The sequence below is a fragment of the Halyomorpha halys genome, unplaced genomic scaffold (assembly GCF_000696795.3).
Source record: "Halyomorpha halys isolate HHAL.00 unplaced genomic scaffold, Hhal_1.1 Scaffold388.1, whole genome shotgun sequence".
In the NCBI taxonomy this organism is placed as follows: domain Eukaryota; kingdom Metazoa; phylum Arthropoda; class Insecta; order Hemiptera; family Pentatomidae; genus Halyomorpha; species Halyomorpha halys.
In genome coordinates, this window is record NW_027114767.1 from 353262 (window position 1) to 371609 (window position 18348).

At 29.4% G+C, this 18348-nt stretch overlaps 1 protein-coding gene across 6 annotated transcripts in view; it reads right to left on the minus strand.

The window, feature by feature from the left end:
- Trh (tryptophan hydroxylase) overlaps positions 1 to 18348 on the minus strand; it is a 261632-nt gene that overhangs the window by 99757 nt on the left and 143527 nt on the right. For 4 of the 6 annotated variants that reach the window (XM_067051895.1, XM_067051898.1, XM_067051893.1 and 1 more), the window contains one exon: positions 16908 to 17029. The exons of the other annotated variants lie outside the window; for them this stretch is intronic. The gene's annotated coding sequence lies outside the window, so the exon portion shown is untranslated. The remainder of the gene's footprint in view (positions 1 to 16907; positions 17030 to 18348) is intronic. 6 annotated transcript variants of the gene reach the window in all.

The window sequence follows — 18348 nt, forward strand, 5'->3', positions numbered from 1 at the left end:
TGTCGATAGTTCTATTTGTTAATGAGTATGTTTCCTACTTTTAAAATATTATTTTGATTTTAAATGTAGGTTTGTGGGATAAATTGTGGGATTGTGAATAAAAATGTATTCGTCTCTCGTCAATGGAATATAAACTTCGAATAAAAATGTATTCGTCTCTCGTCAATGGAATATAAACTTCGAATAAAAATGTATTTGTCTCTAGTACATTGAATATAAACTTCGAATAAAAATGTATTCGTCTCTGGTCAATGGAATACTTTTTTCCCAACTTGGTAATACCTAGGTAGAGACTTTTGTTAACCAATAATGTCTCACAGTCCCGTTACAAAGGGAGGACGCATGACTATTGAAGAAAATATGTGAGACCACTGCCCACGGTCTCAGTGACTCATTCTAGGTTTTGGAACTGATGTGAGTTAATATGCCAAGGAATTTTGTAACTTACTTCCCCTATAACTCTCCAGTCTCGTATCCTATAAATACATATCAAAATCAATTCTTATTGAACAGCATCAAAATATCAAAACTTTCATTATAGTAATGACCATAAATCATTTACAAGTTCGAAGGGGGACACATTCATTCTTACTAATCTCTGAGTACATTTCTACGGATTAAAACTTTAATTACAGTTACAGCATCATTAACTTGAATTATACGTTTAATATTCACAGTGGGCTAATACGATGCATTGTGCTGGATTAACGAGTCCTAAAACTTGGTTCCAACTTATTAAAATGAAACGAAAAACTTCAAACGCTTCTTTGTTTAAATTATTTATTTTTATTTTCTCAATTTAGTGAGTTCTATTTCATTATAACCCGAATAAAACTAGCTACATAAATATATATTATTTAGATATACATAGCCCTTTAGTTATACGGTATTCTTATTTTTATATTAGTTCACTCTATACTTCTCACATACTTTGATAGGAATTTATTAGTTTCATTGTTATTAATGTATTAGTTGTATTTTTTTTTTAGAGAGCGCAGAGGCACGGTGGTAAAGTACTGAGCTATTAATTCCAAGGACCCGAGCTCGAATGCTATAGTGATAGATAATTATTTTTTGTTACATTTAAACCGTGAGCTAACCCAGCCTCATAAAGTGTGTACTTTATTTGAGGAAATATCTGGTGCTTGAGCGTGATCTTGAAAAAATCAGCTCCTTGTATAACCGTTGTTCTGAAAAAAGGACCTCCTTACAAAGTACTCAACCTTACATGGGATGTAGCGGTTCATATTATTATTATTATTTTTTTTTAATTATATTGTTTTTTTTTTATTAATTATTATTTACAGTTTCCCGTAAGGCTATAATTGAAGGAGTTATGTTTCAAACGGTAAATTTTAAGAAAACAAGGTTCAATTTTTTTTTTGTTTGAACTTGTTATGGTTTAAAGTGTACACAGTCCCTTCTATATCTTGGTATCTCAATTATTAATTGGATTTTGAGGTTAGAGTACCTCATTCTAGCCAGATAGACATCTGACCCCTTCATCCACACTAAAGATTCAAAAAATGAAAAAATGTTACCTACCCCTTCAATAGATACATAGTACATCGTAAGGTACCAGCACTTTTTTCATGATAGAGTGATTTAATTTGAGTTTCTTTTTCTTTTTTTTTTTTACATATTTTTATATTTAAGCAGTTGTAAATTTAATTGAACTTTACATATATATATAGTAATTCATTATTACTCTTTTTATAAGTTGTATTTTATTCATTCATTCATTGGTTATATGCTATTACTAACTAACAGTCTATATATTATTAAATTGCTTATATTTCTGTTTTAATTGTAGTATTTTGTATTTTAACTGTGTTATGTAAATTAAATCATTAGTTTTAGATCTTGAAATTATTTCAAATTTATTTAGTTTATAATTATTAAATAGCTTATAAGCCATTGCATCCCCCTCAACATCCCAATAATTAAAATGTTGCAAAAAAATATTTCATTCTATGTTCTAAGTATCGCAAAAATAGATAATATTGGGTACTAAACCTTTCTGTGTTCACACTGATTGTCGTTGGGAATTAATAATATTTTTAAAAAATAACCGAGAAGTGAAGAATATTTTTTCTGGTAGATGGTTACATTTTAAAAATAGAAATATTTATCAAAATGTTGTAACGACCTTTTGTTCCGGTCCACTTTCTTATCTCATCCTTGCCAAAAAAAAGTAATAAAAAAAAATAAAAAGGAAGAGAGAACTGGTTGCCTTGAAGAAAACTACTTGATATCAATTATTTATTTATAAGTGATAAACCCAGTTACATTTATAAAAAAAAGTATAAATTATTTACATATTAATTCAAATACATAAATAAATATGATATCAATTACAAATTGATATCACGTAAATTGAGATTTAAAGCGTTTGGATGGAATATAATATATAACACAGTAAATAAAGTTTTAGTTCCTTGTAAATTTATATTTAAATTAGTACACAAAAATAATAGTAAAAAGTGATGATGATCGAAAGTTGTTTGATTTATTTAATTTGTATTACGAATTTTGTTTTTTAGTTCAGATAAATTCAAGTGAAACAAATCAATATCATTTGGTAATGTGTTGACATAGTGCCTCATTCTTGGTAAACTGGAAAACCTGATGTGATTTCGTTTGTGACAAGTTGTATCTAAAGTCAAATATTGCTTTGGTTTGATGTGGAGGTATATGAATGTGAAAGCATAGAAGATCAGGACAATCAACAATATTATGCAAATGTTTATAAACAAAAAAATTATGAAGAATAATAAGTGATTTTAATTGATTTACTGATAATTTTTAATTACTTACTCAATCATAATTTCAAAACGAAAGCCCGCAAAATGTTTAAACAATTTTAAAAAACAACTAAAAAGTACGCTTTTCTACTGTTTGAAATAATACCAGCCATCGTTTCTTTTATCGTACTTTTATTTTTTTTTAGTTTAGACCATTTTGTATAATAATTATTTGTTCAGAAGATGGCACAAAAGATTAATTTAAATTATAGTTTTGCCACGTCTGGTCAGCCATCCGTTCCTAACGAGCTGTATTTTAACAATCTAACTGAACATAACTAGACCATGTCGATAGTTCTATTTGTTAATGAGTATGTTTCCTACTTTTAAAATATTATTTTGATTTTAAATGTAGGTTTGTGGGATAAATTATGGGATTGTCAAACAACAAAAAATTAGTTTTGTAGTTTTCAATCTTTTCTCATTGGTTGTCGTATCAGTTATTTTCTTTTTTTATTTCATGAAGGGTCTTTTTTTTGGTCCATACTTCATCCTTACGTCACAGGATACTTCCTCAAAGACTGATCACTTGTTTGACTGATGAGTGCTTAAAGAAATGCCCTGTAACATGAGGACGAAACATTAGAAAAAATTACACTATCCCTGGAGAAAAATGCTGGAATAAATGTAAACATCTTTCCTCGCGGTGGCATCTGTTAGACTTTTCACTGTGAATTTTGGAAGAGGGAGTTTCGTGATCTTACTCACTTAAGGAATTGGATTTAACTAAATCTAAAAAAATATTTTGTATTTGTTGTCCCGAATTTCTCCATTCTCGTAATCGAAAAAACCGTTTCAGCTTACATTTGATTTCGGAGACAAACAATTACACATTTTGAAGCGGAAAGAAAAAGGAATTGTAATGAAAGCCTAAGAAATTATTGATGTAACTCAAAGATTTTACTTCTTCTTTTGAGGAGTCAATATTCTTTGTTTTTCACAAACTAAACAAAGAATTTAGAGAATTTGTTGTACAAAGGAAACAGAAAGTAAAAATAACCTGAAGTTAGAATTAAAATCAATTAAGAAACACATCTAATCCTTAGTTTGTCAATAAATAGTAACAGAAGTATGATTATTGGCAAACTCATCTTAGATGGACAGTTCTCATTGTTAGCAATAATAAACCATTGAAAAATTCAAAATATTAAAGAATTTTAGGAGTAAATAAAGGAGAAGAAAAAAGAAAAGAATTCTCTCCCGATTGCATTGCGGCTTCGTAAACGTTTGTTATGTTGTTGTATTCTTGGCATTAAAAAAAATTATATTCCTTATTCCTTAGTCGAGAAATTCTAAAATACGAATTTTTCCGAATGAAAAATAAAAATTTGCTGTTCATAATTTTCGTCTTTTCTAGTCAAGATTTTTTTTAAAATCACAAAAATAACAATAACTTCAAGAGGAGTCGACCAATCTACATAAAATCTATAGGGGTATCTAGGCTGCTAAGTGAAAGTTGGCTGATGTGGGAACCACACCAAAATTTTTGGTATATTGCCTATAACTCCAAGAAGCTAAACTATTAAATAGTCCATTTGACGAGCTTCAATTTGAGCCCTAATAGAATTATATGTGTAATTATTCCTTAGTTGAATTTTTTTTTTAAATATAAGAAAGAATCATTTTGTGGTAAATATCATGAAAACTAAAATTAGTAGGGAAATATTCATTATAAAATACTTTAAGGTGTATTTAACGAGCTCTAAAGTGATAATAGAATTCTTTTACGTTCAATGTTTTTTCTGGATCTTTTTTGTTTTTATTGCCAATCATTTTTTATAAACGACAAGAAGTCAACATTTTGTGAATTTATTTTTGTAAATAATATGCGAACGGCAACTCATACGAAGGAGTTTGACTGGAAATATGTTCCTAGGAATATATTGAACATAAAGATTTATTAGGTATCGATTCAAATCTCGTTTAAGTAATTTATAATGATAATTTTCCTAGGTATAATGGTTTTCATGATATTTACCAAAATATCTTTACAAGATGCAAGTACTCGTTATTTGAAAAAAAAAATATTAGTATTTGAAAAACTGCATCTCTGAAAAATTTATGCGAAGAGTTGTACTAGGGCTCGAATATTGGGAAATTCACTTTACATTAAAAAAGGATTCTATACTTTTTATCGTGCGCTAGGTAGTTTTCAAGTTATTGGAAATTGAATAAAAAATGAGCGTAAATTGTAGTTTTTTATTTGCCTTAAATAAACTTCCAGTGTTGCGACCTGGAATAGTTCAATAACCATTTTTCAATGAAAAAAACCTGAGTGGAAACTTTTTTTATACTAGTCTTTATTTAAAGAAATTATTTATCTAATCACTTTTAATTTTAATACTTTTATTGTGGACATCCAAATGTTTTTCTATTTTCATTATTATTTTTTAATTGCATTTATTTATTTTTATCTTCACCTTACAACACTTACAAATATTGTCTTTTTAGTTTTTTTTATCACATTGTTACCTTTCTTGTCACCCATCACCAATGTACGATCTCTACACTAACGTAATGTCCACACTACACCTAAAAGTTTTTCAACTACTCATTATTACTATTACTTGTCACAGTTTTATTATTTTTATCCATATTGCACTAATTTTCTCTTAGTCTATTATATCACTATTCCTCCCATTTTTTAGATAGGATATACAGATATTTGTGAAATTCTTATTTTTATTTTATAACTTTATTTTTATTTTTTAATCGATGTATTTATAAAGACTTATCTTTCTCTGTATACTGTATTTAATATCTAATACATCTGCATTTATCTCATATATTTCCTATTGCAATATTAGATAAGAGATTTGATGATTCTGTCATTTTACCTATCTATATATTATAAAAAAGTTTACCCTTTTTGACGTTTGGCGAAGTAATGAAGAAATTTTATACCTGAGAACAGATGCCGGACTTGGCAGTTGTCATCTCTGTTTTAATCTAACTGGTAGTTATTTCCTACATCTAGGTTTATTTGCTAATTTTATTAACTTCCTTAATGTTTCCTTTTACTTGCTACAATACCTCAACTTTACTATATTTATTGAACCTTCTATTTACTTTTCTAGACTTACCTCTTTACCATATCTATAACTAGTTCTAGTCTACAATTTATTACTATAGTCCTGTATTTATAATTCTATCACACATTTTATAAACAACATAAAAAATTATTTATTTTTACATATTTTCGTATTTTCTCTGTATATTTATTTTAATGTTTTGTCAATTCTTACAATGTTTGTATCTTGTTTTCATTTAACCCTACAAAGTGAGGTGAAACGTTAGTTAACAATAAATAGTTTTTTTCACTATTTGGATACTTTTATTGACCACCACCTGAACTATCTTCCTGCAATCAACTTCATACAGTCAACTATCTTTCCATAATTACTTTTAGTTTAACTTGCAATTTTCCTGGACTATTACCTCTGCTCTCCACAGCACATGGATAGGGACAAAGAGGGGAAACTACGACGTTAGTGACCTTTTTTTTTTTATGGCTTTGAGATAAAATCAGATTAGAGTAGAGAACTTTAGATCAATAAGAAATACGGTTCATGCCGTAAGTATTTGTCCTCAGGGTTTGTAAGGTATTGAACTTTTGTAGAGATTGCAAAATCAAAGAAAATTATAGCTTTTGGTATAGGTATTTCGAAGTAAATCACAAAATAAACTTTATTTTACAATGAAGACACGTCATTATCGGATGGATGGGCTGACTCGAGTGGATGGCGCCAGGAAGTGCGGGCCATATGGTAATATACTTAGCCTCAGTTCAACTCTCCCATATGTGAAGAGAAAGTAGTGAATAATATAACGAGGCGTCAGTGGGGGCAACGAGGCCTTATATAGCCTCTTCTTTACTTTAGGGCCTCGTCCTTCATCTGGCTCTTGGGATCAACGTGTACGTTAAAATATATAAACATATAAAAAGTAATTAATATTTCATTATAATTTAATTTGAAAAAATAAATTACATTTAAGAATTCCAAGAATACCAAATGTAAAAAAAATGTTTATGGTTTACAGGATTAAAAAAAAAGATTACTCATAAACATAAAAAAATAATGAACGGCATTTCTTCTGGTTAAAAATAAATTCTATAGTAATAAATTAAAAATCCGGTAATTTCAAATATCATTAAAAAAAAAAAATTATTTATAATCTTAATATTTTCTTGAGACTGGTAACTTTATAATAAATAATTCAAATTTTATCCATTATAGTCTCAAAACCTTTTATTTCTCTTATAAGTCCGACGTTTCGGCCAATCCGGCCATCTTCAGGGACAATCTACTACAAAACAGTTTCTATTACATGTATGATCCTACAAACAATTCAAAATGCTTTGAATGCTTGAACTGAGTGGAGGAAGGTTACAAGCATTGTTGTGATAAAAGTTTAAGAAATAGTGTCTGCTGATAAATGATTTTGACTTTGTTTTAAGTGATATTTGACTAATTAGGTAATTAAACATATGTGGGGTATACTTATTAACAAAAAAATATCTTTTACCTAATGTTTTTAATGTTTCATAGAAATTGATGTTTTTGAACTGGGCAGAATAGCCTGCATGAAGTTAGAGTTTTAAATTATATGGTTTCAAAGTTGTATTAAGGTAAGGTAAATTATAAATAATAATGTTAAGTATTTTGAATTGTTTGTAGGATCATATATGTAATAGAAACTGTTTTGTAGTAGATTGTCCCTGAAGATGGCCGGATTGGCCGAAACGTCGGACTTATAAGAGAAATAAAAGGTTTTGAGACTATAATGGATAAAATTTGAATTATTTATTAAAAAAAATACATTTTTAATAAAAGATTATATTGATTTAACAGTAGTGCCAATAAAAAGCATTATCAATACTGCATTTGACCGGATGAGCGAAAAACGATTAGGAGAAGAGAAATGACAGAAACCGGCTATGAAAAATATTCGTAGAAGAGAATCAATTTGGTTCCGCAATGTGCAAAGATATAGACTGCCAAAAAATATGTGGGAAGCTAACACTGAAGGAAAAGATTGCGCTGACGACGGAGGAATAAGTAAGGAGGACCTCATATTGTATTTTTTATTAAGCCCCTGCCATTTTTATTTCTTACATATGGTGGGAGAGGAGAGGTTATTAACAGGTAACCAATTTATTTTTCATTTAGTTGGGCAGCCACGAAAGTCAACCCTGTAGGCCGCAATCGAAAGGGTTCAGCTACAATATCGAGTTTCCTAAGATGATGACTTAACTTCCTCGGCTGCAGATGTCCTCTCATATTGGATTTGCCTAAGAATATGGTCTTGAGGGGAAGAAGAGAAGCATGAATAATGAAGCATTTAAGAAATGGATGACAACTGTCCCGACGCCGTAAGGGTTGGTAAAAGAAGAAACCCAATAAAAATGTTGGTGTATTCGTAGAAATGATCACTCATAACTCACCTTAAAAAAAAAAAAAAAAAAAAAATACACGAATGCTATGATATTTGGTATTTATTTCAAATGAAATAATGATACCATTTTCGTTTACATTTTACGAAATTTTGAGTATGAATTTATTGTACGCTGTTTTAGCTATTTTTCTGTGTCTTAAAATCGTGGCTTTAATTTGATACAATGTCATTGAATGAATGCCGTAAATTATTTTAAACACTTATTAAAATAATTGCATCCAATTTTAAAAACGTGCGTGTGTTGCAAATGCGTGTTCTGGTGGCAAGGTAAATTATTGAATAACTACTTCACATATTAGACGAGCGATGTGAGAACTTCCAATCAGAACTGAGGGAAAAACTTTAATTTTTTACTTTTTTTACTTTCAATTAATATGTTTTTCTTACTTCAGAACAGTTGAGATTACAGGCTAGCCCGAAGAAAAGGTGCTAATTTGAATTAATTATCTACAAAGTCTAACGATGTCTTCAAGAATGGTAATTACTGTTCCTACACATGCACCCGGAGGCAACATTTAGCCTCAAGTGTAAGAACTTATATTGTTAACCGTTACAGCCTGAGGCGGTGCCTTCTCATCCCTTATTCAACATGACAATGAGATCTTGTTTCCAACCTCATATTCTCAAGATATATTTTATCCTTTACAAGAATATTAATAGTTCAAGATAACCATTTTATATAGCAGGAAACGGAAGACTGGTTAAACATTTTAAAATGGACTAAACAGAAAGTTAGCATCGAACCTAAAGAAAGAGATAAAAGTAAAAATATTCAAGTAAAAAAAGGAAAGATATGTTGAGGAGATAAGAAAAGAAAAGGAAGAATAAATAGGAAGTCAGCCGAATTTAGCATTTTTTTTTTTATAGGAATCTATAAATCAGTGACAAACGAACTATCAAAATAAAAGTGTGGCCGTATAAGCCCATAGCTCAGTGGTTAAGACAGTCTTAACAACTCGATGTCTATTGGCGGTGCCGGTTCGAATCCGGCCTGGGACGACGACTTTTTTCATTGAGTGGGGGTCCCACAAAATGAAGAACTTTGACCCCCAACCATGGTTAGGCAGTATAGGACTCCAATGGAAGTCTTGGCCAAAAATAAAAGTGTTGCGATCATGGATTAGTGATTGATTTATATGTCGAAAAAATACACATTTTAAATATACTAAAATAATGATTTTTTTTTTTTTAAAGTAGAATACGGGAATTACCAAAGGTTTTATTTATGACAGGATGAGATATGAGGTGAATATGAATGGATTCAGAGAGGTGTATTTTATCGTGGTTGGATACAATGGCTAGCATTCCTTAGCTATAATTAATTTATTATGGATGTGCTCAAATATGAAGTTTATAAATTTGTTTAATTTCAAGAGATCTCTTTGAACATGTCTATTACAAAAATGACATTGACTTGGGACTGAACGAGAAATACCAAACACATAATTTTATTCTTCATAAGAACCCTTTTAAAAGTGTATGTCGTGAATGTATCTACAGCCCCTTTTCCCATGTAAAATTTCAAGTAAATTATTTTGCCAAAGATCTTGCGGCTTATTTGGTAAAATGAATAAAAATTAATTATGAGGTGTAGATTTCCACGATTATCAATCAATTAAAATTTTTTTTATTATTCAATTATCAGTTATCAATTTTTATCATTTATGATTTAATTCGATATTTTGTATAATTCTAAATTTGTTTGTATATTATTCCTTTTCAATTGTATGTTTCTCTAAATGTTGTTGTTATCTCTTTTGTTCTATAGCCCTGATGAAGACCTAAAATTCAGGTCGAAACGTCGGCATAAAATAAATAAATATGGTTTTGTTTATTTATGTTGTTCTTTGCTGACCGCACCCCCCGACAAACTTCTTTAAAAATTAATTAATTCGTGTTTTTATGATAATTATATTATATACCTCAATAGTATATGTATATTATTATTGAGTATTTTCTTTCTAGATTTTCTGATCATTTTGTTGAAATAAATATTTCATGGAATGATCTCTGCATCTATTTCGGACATTATGGTTACTTGGAATGACATTTTATTAAAATTATATAAGAAATAATATGATGGACTCAAACACGACATAAATTAAGGATGACTGTAGACCACACAGAAAGGCAACGTAGATGACTAGCCTCTTCTATTTTCTCCAAATGCACTCGGTTGCAATTCACCGAGGGGCTTATGCAATTGTATATTACCCGGCGGAAATACCAAACGTTATTGCTACTTACCCAACCACCTTTTGTCATACTTCCGTAATTACTACAATGTGGCACGTTCTGAATTATTTCAGTTAAAAATATTACAAGTTTAAGATTCAACATTGTATAAAAGCACTCATATTAACTAACTGGTTATAATTATCAGTTCAGTCAACTTGGGAACAGAAAGAAATCTCATTGGAAAGTTTTAGCGAAGTCCCCAAAATTTACTCATATAATATTTTATTCTAAATTAAAGAAGAAACGATCACCTAATTGATTCTGAAGAAAAACTTTTTTTTACGACGTTCTACTGCTCATTTTTATTTAGTCCCTTTGTTTTAAATTAGCGACCAGAAAAAGATCCCCACAGAAATATTTAAGTTCCAAAAGTTTAAATTTATGATTGACATAAGAAAAAATTAATACAAGTAATTTTTAGGACTAATCCGAAATTTGAAACCTCTTTCTGCACCTCATTCTTTCAGACCGTCTCGTAATTTTTACTCAATCACATTTCATAAGAAAACGAGAAAATCATCAGAATAAAAATTAATGTTAATATTCTCTCCTTTTATTTAGTACATATAACAATGCATAATTTTCAAATTATAAGAAAAAAAATATATTTATTTTAGTAATTAATAAATACACAATACGCTCAAACTAATCACTAGGGTCTACATCTTTATTTATTAAAAATGCAATATACTTATTTAATTTTTTTAGTATCCTAAAATAGTATTTTTAAACATTTATTTATTGCAATTTACAACTGTATTAACAAAACAGCACATTAAATAAATTTGATGTAATATAAAAATGGAGTGATATCATGTAGGGAAACCACCCATTGGTAGCACTCTAATCATATTTCTACACTAGGAGGTCTCGAGCCCATCTTCTTTTCAGGCGCCTCGGAGGATTGTCAGGAAAAAAAGAAGAAGCAACTTTAGAAACTAGAAGGTTTTGGTGGTTAGGGAGTTTATAATGGAAGGATTGATATCTGATTCGGGCTAGATCGGTAACATATGGAGGATTAAGGTCTTTATGGATGATTTTATGTGATACAAAGTAAGGAGCATTGAGGATTTGGAGTTGTAAGGATTCGAGAGGAATTCAAAGGTTTAGTGGAGCCCCAAAGCTAAGTATAATATTAAGTGTACAATTTATAAAAAAAAATCATTTGTTGAAACTACTTATAAATGTATTTCTTAAGTGATTGAAAGTAAAACTTTTTTGATTGTATAGTGATTAAACACTACATTGCTGGCTTTTTTCACATCAATTATAATCTTTTTTTCGCTACTGAAATAATTTGAGTATAAACTTGGAAATTTCTGAGAAGGGTAAGTGCTTAATACTTCTAAATTTCCATTTTGTCATTATTTTTCTCCATGAAAGAATTTGTTTTTTTATTCGGAATAAAATTGACTATTCTAGATTTTTAATAAGCATCACTTAAAATTTTGGATTTATTTCTTCAACAGTTTTACATGGACATGATTTAAGCCCCAAATTAATTGTAAGGGTAACATTTTTTTTCGAAATATAGCTTTGGATCTTTTTAATATCCTCTTCTTTGTCGATTATTTTTTAGGAAAATCACAAAAATAGTGATAACTTTAGCACGAGCAATTCAATGTACATAAAACATTTTAGGAAACTTATGAAAGGTAGTAAATGTAATGCACGCACTGCACCAGACGTTTTAGTGTTGTTAGTAGTTAAAGAAATGTAGCTCTGAATGAAAAATTAATGTTTTTGAATCAGGCGCCATTATTTTATTCAGTCCAATTATGGTCGAGGAGTCATGAATTTTGACTAGTAACTATATATAGTTTTTATTGAAGTAATTAAAAACTTAGATGAAATTACTTAATTTCTTTTCTCCGGACTATCAAATCACGTAACTTAAATTAGTTTTATTGCACACTAACAGCATAAGGATAGGTATTGTGAATGAGTAGTTAGAGAACGGTTTTGTTATAGATGCTGTTTCTGATTCTGACAGAAGCAATTAACTAATTCTTATAAGGACACTGTTTATCATCGATGTAAGGAGTAAAGTGATCACTCAGCCGCTTAACAGCTTTCATTAATAGCTCAGATAAAGCAATGCAGGCGCCGATGATCTTAGCCTGAAGAGCCAACGGGATGATTTCACTGCTGACTAGATAATATACCACTCACTATCAATTGCTTAACAATTAGTTTAGCTTATTTCACAACCTGTCGATTTTTTGTACTTCATGTTTTTGATAACGGTATTGTATAAATTTAGAAACACGGCGATAAGCTGAACGCTATCAGCAACACAAGGTCGCGGTATTTAAACGCTCAACAATAACGTTTAGAATAATCTGCATAAATGAATAACAATATACTATTTTTAAACAGCATTAAAAATACATTACCGAAATTCACTATCTCTACTTTCCTGTAACACTGAAGTTGCATAATATTTTCACATTGGTTGTTAATGTGAGAACATATAAACGTTAGTGGTTTTTTTTTTTCAAGCGAAAAAATCAAATGAGAGACGTTCTTTTTTAATTTATCTAATTATTTCAATTCTTCGATGAATTTATCAACTGTCAAAGCACTGTGACAAACATTAGTTTTCGTAATGAAATGAAGGTAGCTAATATCAATATATCTTTCCAATGCATTTGGGCAATTTTAAGAGCTTCCTTTTGCTTAAATAAGGTAAAATTCGGTATCAAGGGTGGTTTCATTGGAACAAAAATACCATGAATGTGGATTTGGATTACAGTCAAAATTTCGTCCTGTCCAGATGAACTTTTTAAGGTTTCGAAGAGTTTCAGAATCCCTCTTAATATATTTAAGGGCTGACAAGTTGGTGAACTAAGTTGGTATTGGTGAAATGCCTTTGGAAGTCTCAACTTAGTTCTTTCATCTTCACCAATATCGGGGATTTATCCAGTATTTTAAGGGTTCGCTCACCACGATAGCCTCTCCCAATTGAATCCCATATGGAATGTATAGTAAGGAATAGTATTAGCTGAAATATCAATATAAACTATCTAATTGTGAGTTTAACGAGGTTCAATTTGAGGCCTGATAGAATTATATATATGTTTAATTATTCCTTAGTTTCAATTTTTCAAAAAAAATTTGAAAAAAAATCATTTTGTTAAATATCACGAGAACTACAATTAGTTGGGAAATATTCATTATAAAATACTTTATGGTGTATTTTATAATGAATATTTCTCTATTATTAGTAGTATTACGCAAAATATTCGGACCGAAAAAGGATGAATTAACGGGAGAATTTGAAGATTACACAACGCTGAATTAAGGGACCTACACCCGGTAAATATAATTTCAAGTTATATCTTTGCGGCGTATAAGATGGGCGTGTAAGGTTGTAGGGCTTAGTAACGAGCGGATCCCTAAAATGTTAATAAACAGTGATAACGGGTAAACGTCCCAGAGGTAGACCGAAACGTAGATGGGAGGATTGCGTTAAAACAGATTTAGTAGAATTGGGTTTGGAGCGGCATCACTTGAAGGCTGTATGCAGAGAGCGTTTGGTTGTATCAGCATCGAACCTTCGGGTTCGTTAGGCCTTTATTATTATTATTAAATTTTTTTTTAACACCAATTATTTTTCCCTAACAACAAGAAAAAAAATATTTTGTGCATTTATTTTTGTAAATATCATAGAAACAGCAACTCTTAAGTAGATTTTTATTATAAATCATTTTATGGAGTATTTAACGAGATTTATATTGAGCCCTAATAGAGATTGTACAACAACAATTTTCTGAGATATTGAATATTTTTCATAATATGACTCGTTTTAAATATAATATATATGATATAATATATTTTCGTATTTGTTTGCATATTCTTACCATTGTTTATTTTATATTAATACTATTTTATTTCTTCTTTTTTTTTCATTTGTATATAATTTTCTTTTCTCTTATTTTTACATAATTTTAACCCTACCTTAATTTACGTTTTTGTATCCTATTATCTCACTATGTCAAAATGTTTTTAGCTTTCTTTGCATCTTTTTTTGCCCTGATGAAGTAGAAGGGCGAAACGTCGGCAATAAATAGTTTTTACCTATTTTTTCTCTCTTTTAACCGCACCGCTGACCATCTTCTTCATCATTTTAAACATATCAAAATCGTGTAAAAATGATTTACTAACTTTTATAGAAACAGAAAAATAAAAATTTGTTGTCTTCAAATTTTCGAAAATCACAACAATAACAATAACTTCAACAGGAACTCATCAGTCTGCATACAACTTGGGGACGTATGTAAGAGGTACGTGAAGATGTTTATTGCGCGCACCGCACCGGATTTTTTTTTTTTAAGTTTTAGCTTTTAAGTCACTCAATGTGAAATACCTGAAAATCGTCTTTTATTTATATAAACTTAGCTTTTATTTATATAAAAGCGCTAAAATAGCTCAAACGATTCTTATGAAACTAGCCTAAAGTATTTTTCAAAAAGACATTTAAGTTTTAATATAAGAACAAATTTCTGAGAAAAAGTAAGACAAAAATTTTGACAAAAGAAAACTTCATTTGCCCATAACGCAAAAAAATAATTTTATGGTTTGTTAAAAAGTTTTTTTTTTATTTATTTAATGTGATTTACAACTGTACAAATAATAAATGCAATAAGTAAATATGTTGTCTGTTTCACATACACTTGAAAATCTTGGGAAGGAACCACCCATTGGTGGTACTTCAAATATTAATTTAAATTATAAGGTCCCGTGGCCATCTTCTTTTCAGACGCCTCGGAGAATTATCACGGATTGTTAAGGATGAAAGATTAAGAAATAATGGGTTAGGATGTTTAAGGAGTTTGGAATGAAAAGACGCAAGACGACGTTACTTCAAGTATGCTTTATATGGCAAATCCTGACATCAACTGAACAAGGCTCTTCTAGTCATTAAAACCTGCAGGTCCTTCAACGTTTTAGGTTAGATCATTATGAATGATGATGTTTGAGATCACATTTGTGATGATCTGTGCTAGCAAGATTAATTAGAAACACAAATACTTGTTTTTAATCTGTAAAAAAAACAAAACAAAAAAAAAACGTATCGGACGATTTTGAAATAATTGTATTAAAGTAATATCTACTACTGGAGAAGTTTTTTTTAAAACTAATTAGAAATGAATGAATAATACTCTTCCTCGTTTAAATTATATTTTATTACATTACAATGCTAAGAACGTTTCGGGGTTGTCACCCCATCTTCTCAAACAGCAACAAATTCTCAAATAGCTACATATGCTTACAACATTTACAATATATCATATTATTTATTAATTTTTTTATAAACGAATTACCTCATTAACATCTCTATCTAATACATACCTTACTCCTTATTAGTCTCATTTAGCTAATATCAACACTATTTTGTCACTAAGTAAAACTTTCTTTAATAATCAACTATTACATTTTATAAATAAGGAGAATTAATTCCCTTCCTGAAAGGTTATCTCTAACTATGATAACAAACAGATAGAAGCAAACCAACATTATCGTACCTCTATTACTTAAAAGATGAACAATTTAAAAACTTATTTTATTAAAAACAATTTTTTTTATATAATAACAATTCATTAAATTATTAAATAATTCTGAATCCTATAACTATTGTACAAACTTAAATTGTTAATTTATTTACAATATCTATATAATGTGTTCATAAAGTCTTGGTGTCCGTTTTAAAATTAATTGCTTTTGTCTATGTTTTTAGTGATGTATACTGCTTCTATTTTTACTATGATTCACCGTGTCTAATATTTCTGGATTGTTAAAATCAAATTCATGTTTGTATTTTATACTGTGTTGTGCCAGTGCTGTTGTGTTGATGTTTTTTTACGTTTTTACAATTATTCCTATGTTGTTTAATTTTTTTGAGATTTCCCCAAATGATTGTATTAATTTTTTCACAAAAACGTTGAGTAAGTATACACTTGTAAGATATTTTAAAGAAAAATTGAATTTAATAGTTATGCTGATTCGTTTTAAAAAATAGGACATTGTGCAACAGTTGTAGATAAAAATAACAGTAATCACATCTAAATATGGACTAACGCCAAAGATCATTTGTGCAATATTCTAATAAGTTAAATTTTGAACTAGTATTTTGCACAATCCAGATGATCTTGGGGCTCGTAAATTTAAAAACATTGCTCGACTCATGAATATTTATGTGGTGAAGCTTTTTTTTTTAGCGAATTGAAATTCTAGCCGAATGTCTTGACAAACAAAATATATATTTCTTTAAATATTTGATATTTACTTACATAATTATCTTAAGCTATGAAAGAAAAGGATAATTTGATGTTTACATATTTGTAGGATATCAATTGCATCAGATTAAATTAAATTAATTAAAAAATGTCTGGAGTGTCTACTTACAGTTTTCTTTAGCACCAAATTTACGGTTTAGACATTGACACAGAAATGGTGTGATAATTTCCCTGTAGAATTCTCCCTAAAGTTTTTTATTTTTTCCTTTATGGTACTTTCACGGCATAGATCTGAAAGCAAAGATATTGTGTATTTTTCTTATATTTATTCATTATCAATCTAATTTCGTGTTCTATTGTGATTAATTCGTATATTCTTTTCTATTTCTATTCCATTGGCTACCTCATCATTCTTAATTAATGAACAAATCGATTTTATTTTTTAGCATATCCACTAGGGATATTTTAATACTACCAGGTGAGACTTAGGTATTTGCGAACAGAGGTTTAATTGTTCTCGAGAAAGTGGCGCCAGTCGGCGAAGATAAATATTGTAAATTAAGAGTTGAAGGTCACCCTAAATGACTATGAAAACTGTTTGTCACTTTGCTCGTTAAATTGTTAAGTGATGTAGAACAGAGTTTCATCTCAAGTATCACTGTTTGAGCTCTTAATCGTCAACATCATTAATGAATTATGAGTACGTTTTTTAAATTAACAGAGATGTAGGCGCTGGTAGTTATTCACACATAAATATTTTGGAGAGACTTTAAAATTATTTTTCTCTTCTTAATATCTTTATTACTGAGCTGAATATCATAAATTCCAAAAGAAATAAAGCATTTTCTTATTCCTTCTCATAAGAATGGAAAAATTATTATTATATTATATCCGCGTGTTTGTATAGTAGTGCTTAGGTAATTTAATTAAATAAGTAGACCTGGCGAACTTCGTACGAACTTGGCGGTTCTGACACAAACACTCAAACTATATTTTATATCTAATGTAATACATAAAAATCAATGTTTGCTAGTTCATAGTTCATATTACAAACAAAATCATACGTATACATAATATATATAATATATAGTAAATATAAATGTTCTTTCTTTTCCTGCAAGGGATTTTAAGGTAGGTTCTGGGATCCGCTGTGTCGCTTACTCGCCGTCTGCGTTGTCACGAGTGGGAAGGGACCTCTCTACTAGTGATGAATGATCGAGTTTATACTGAGTCAGAATCTCTTCTTGTACAAGAGCCGGGAAGAAAAAAAGCAGTTATCTCAGCCCAATTTTTGATTAATGTAATGAAAACTAGGTATAAGTACTAGTCAAAACTGATGAGTCTGCCAAGTATAGGTGGAACAAAAAATGGCGGCTGTGTCAAAACCTTAAAAAAACATTAATTTTTCATTCGGAGCTATATATCTTAAAAACTACCAACATCACTAGAAAATCTAAGAGAACATTATTTAATGAAGAGTAAATTTGCTGAAATATAACCCTAAAAGAGCTAGTTACGTCCAATAGTTCTCGAGATATAGCTTTTTAAAAAGCAAAATTTCTTAAAAATCTACTGAAAGATTAGTAGTTAATTAATTTATTTTGAGAAAT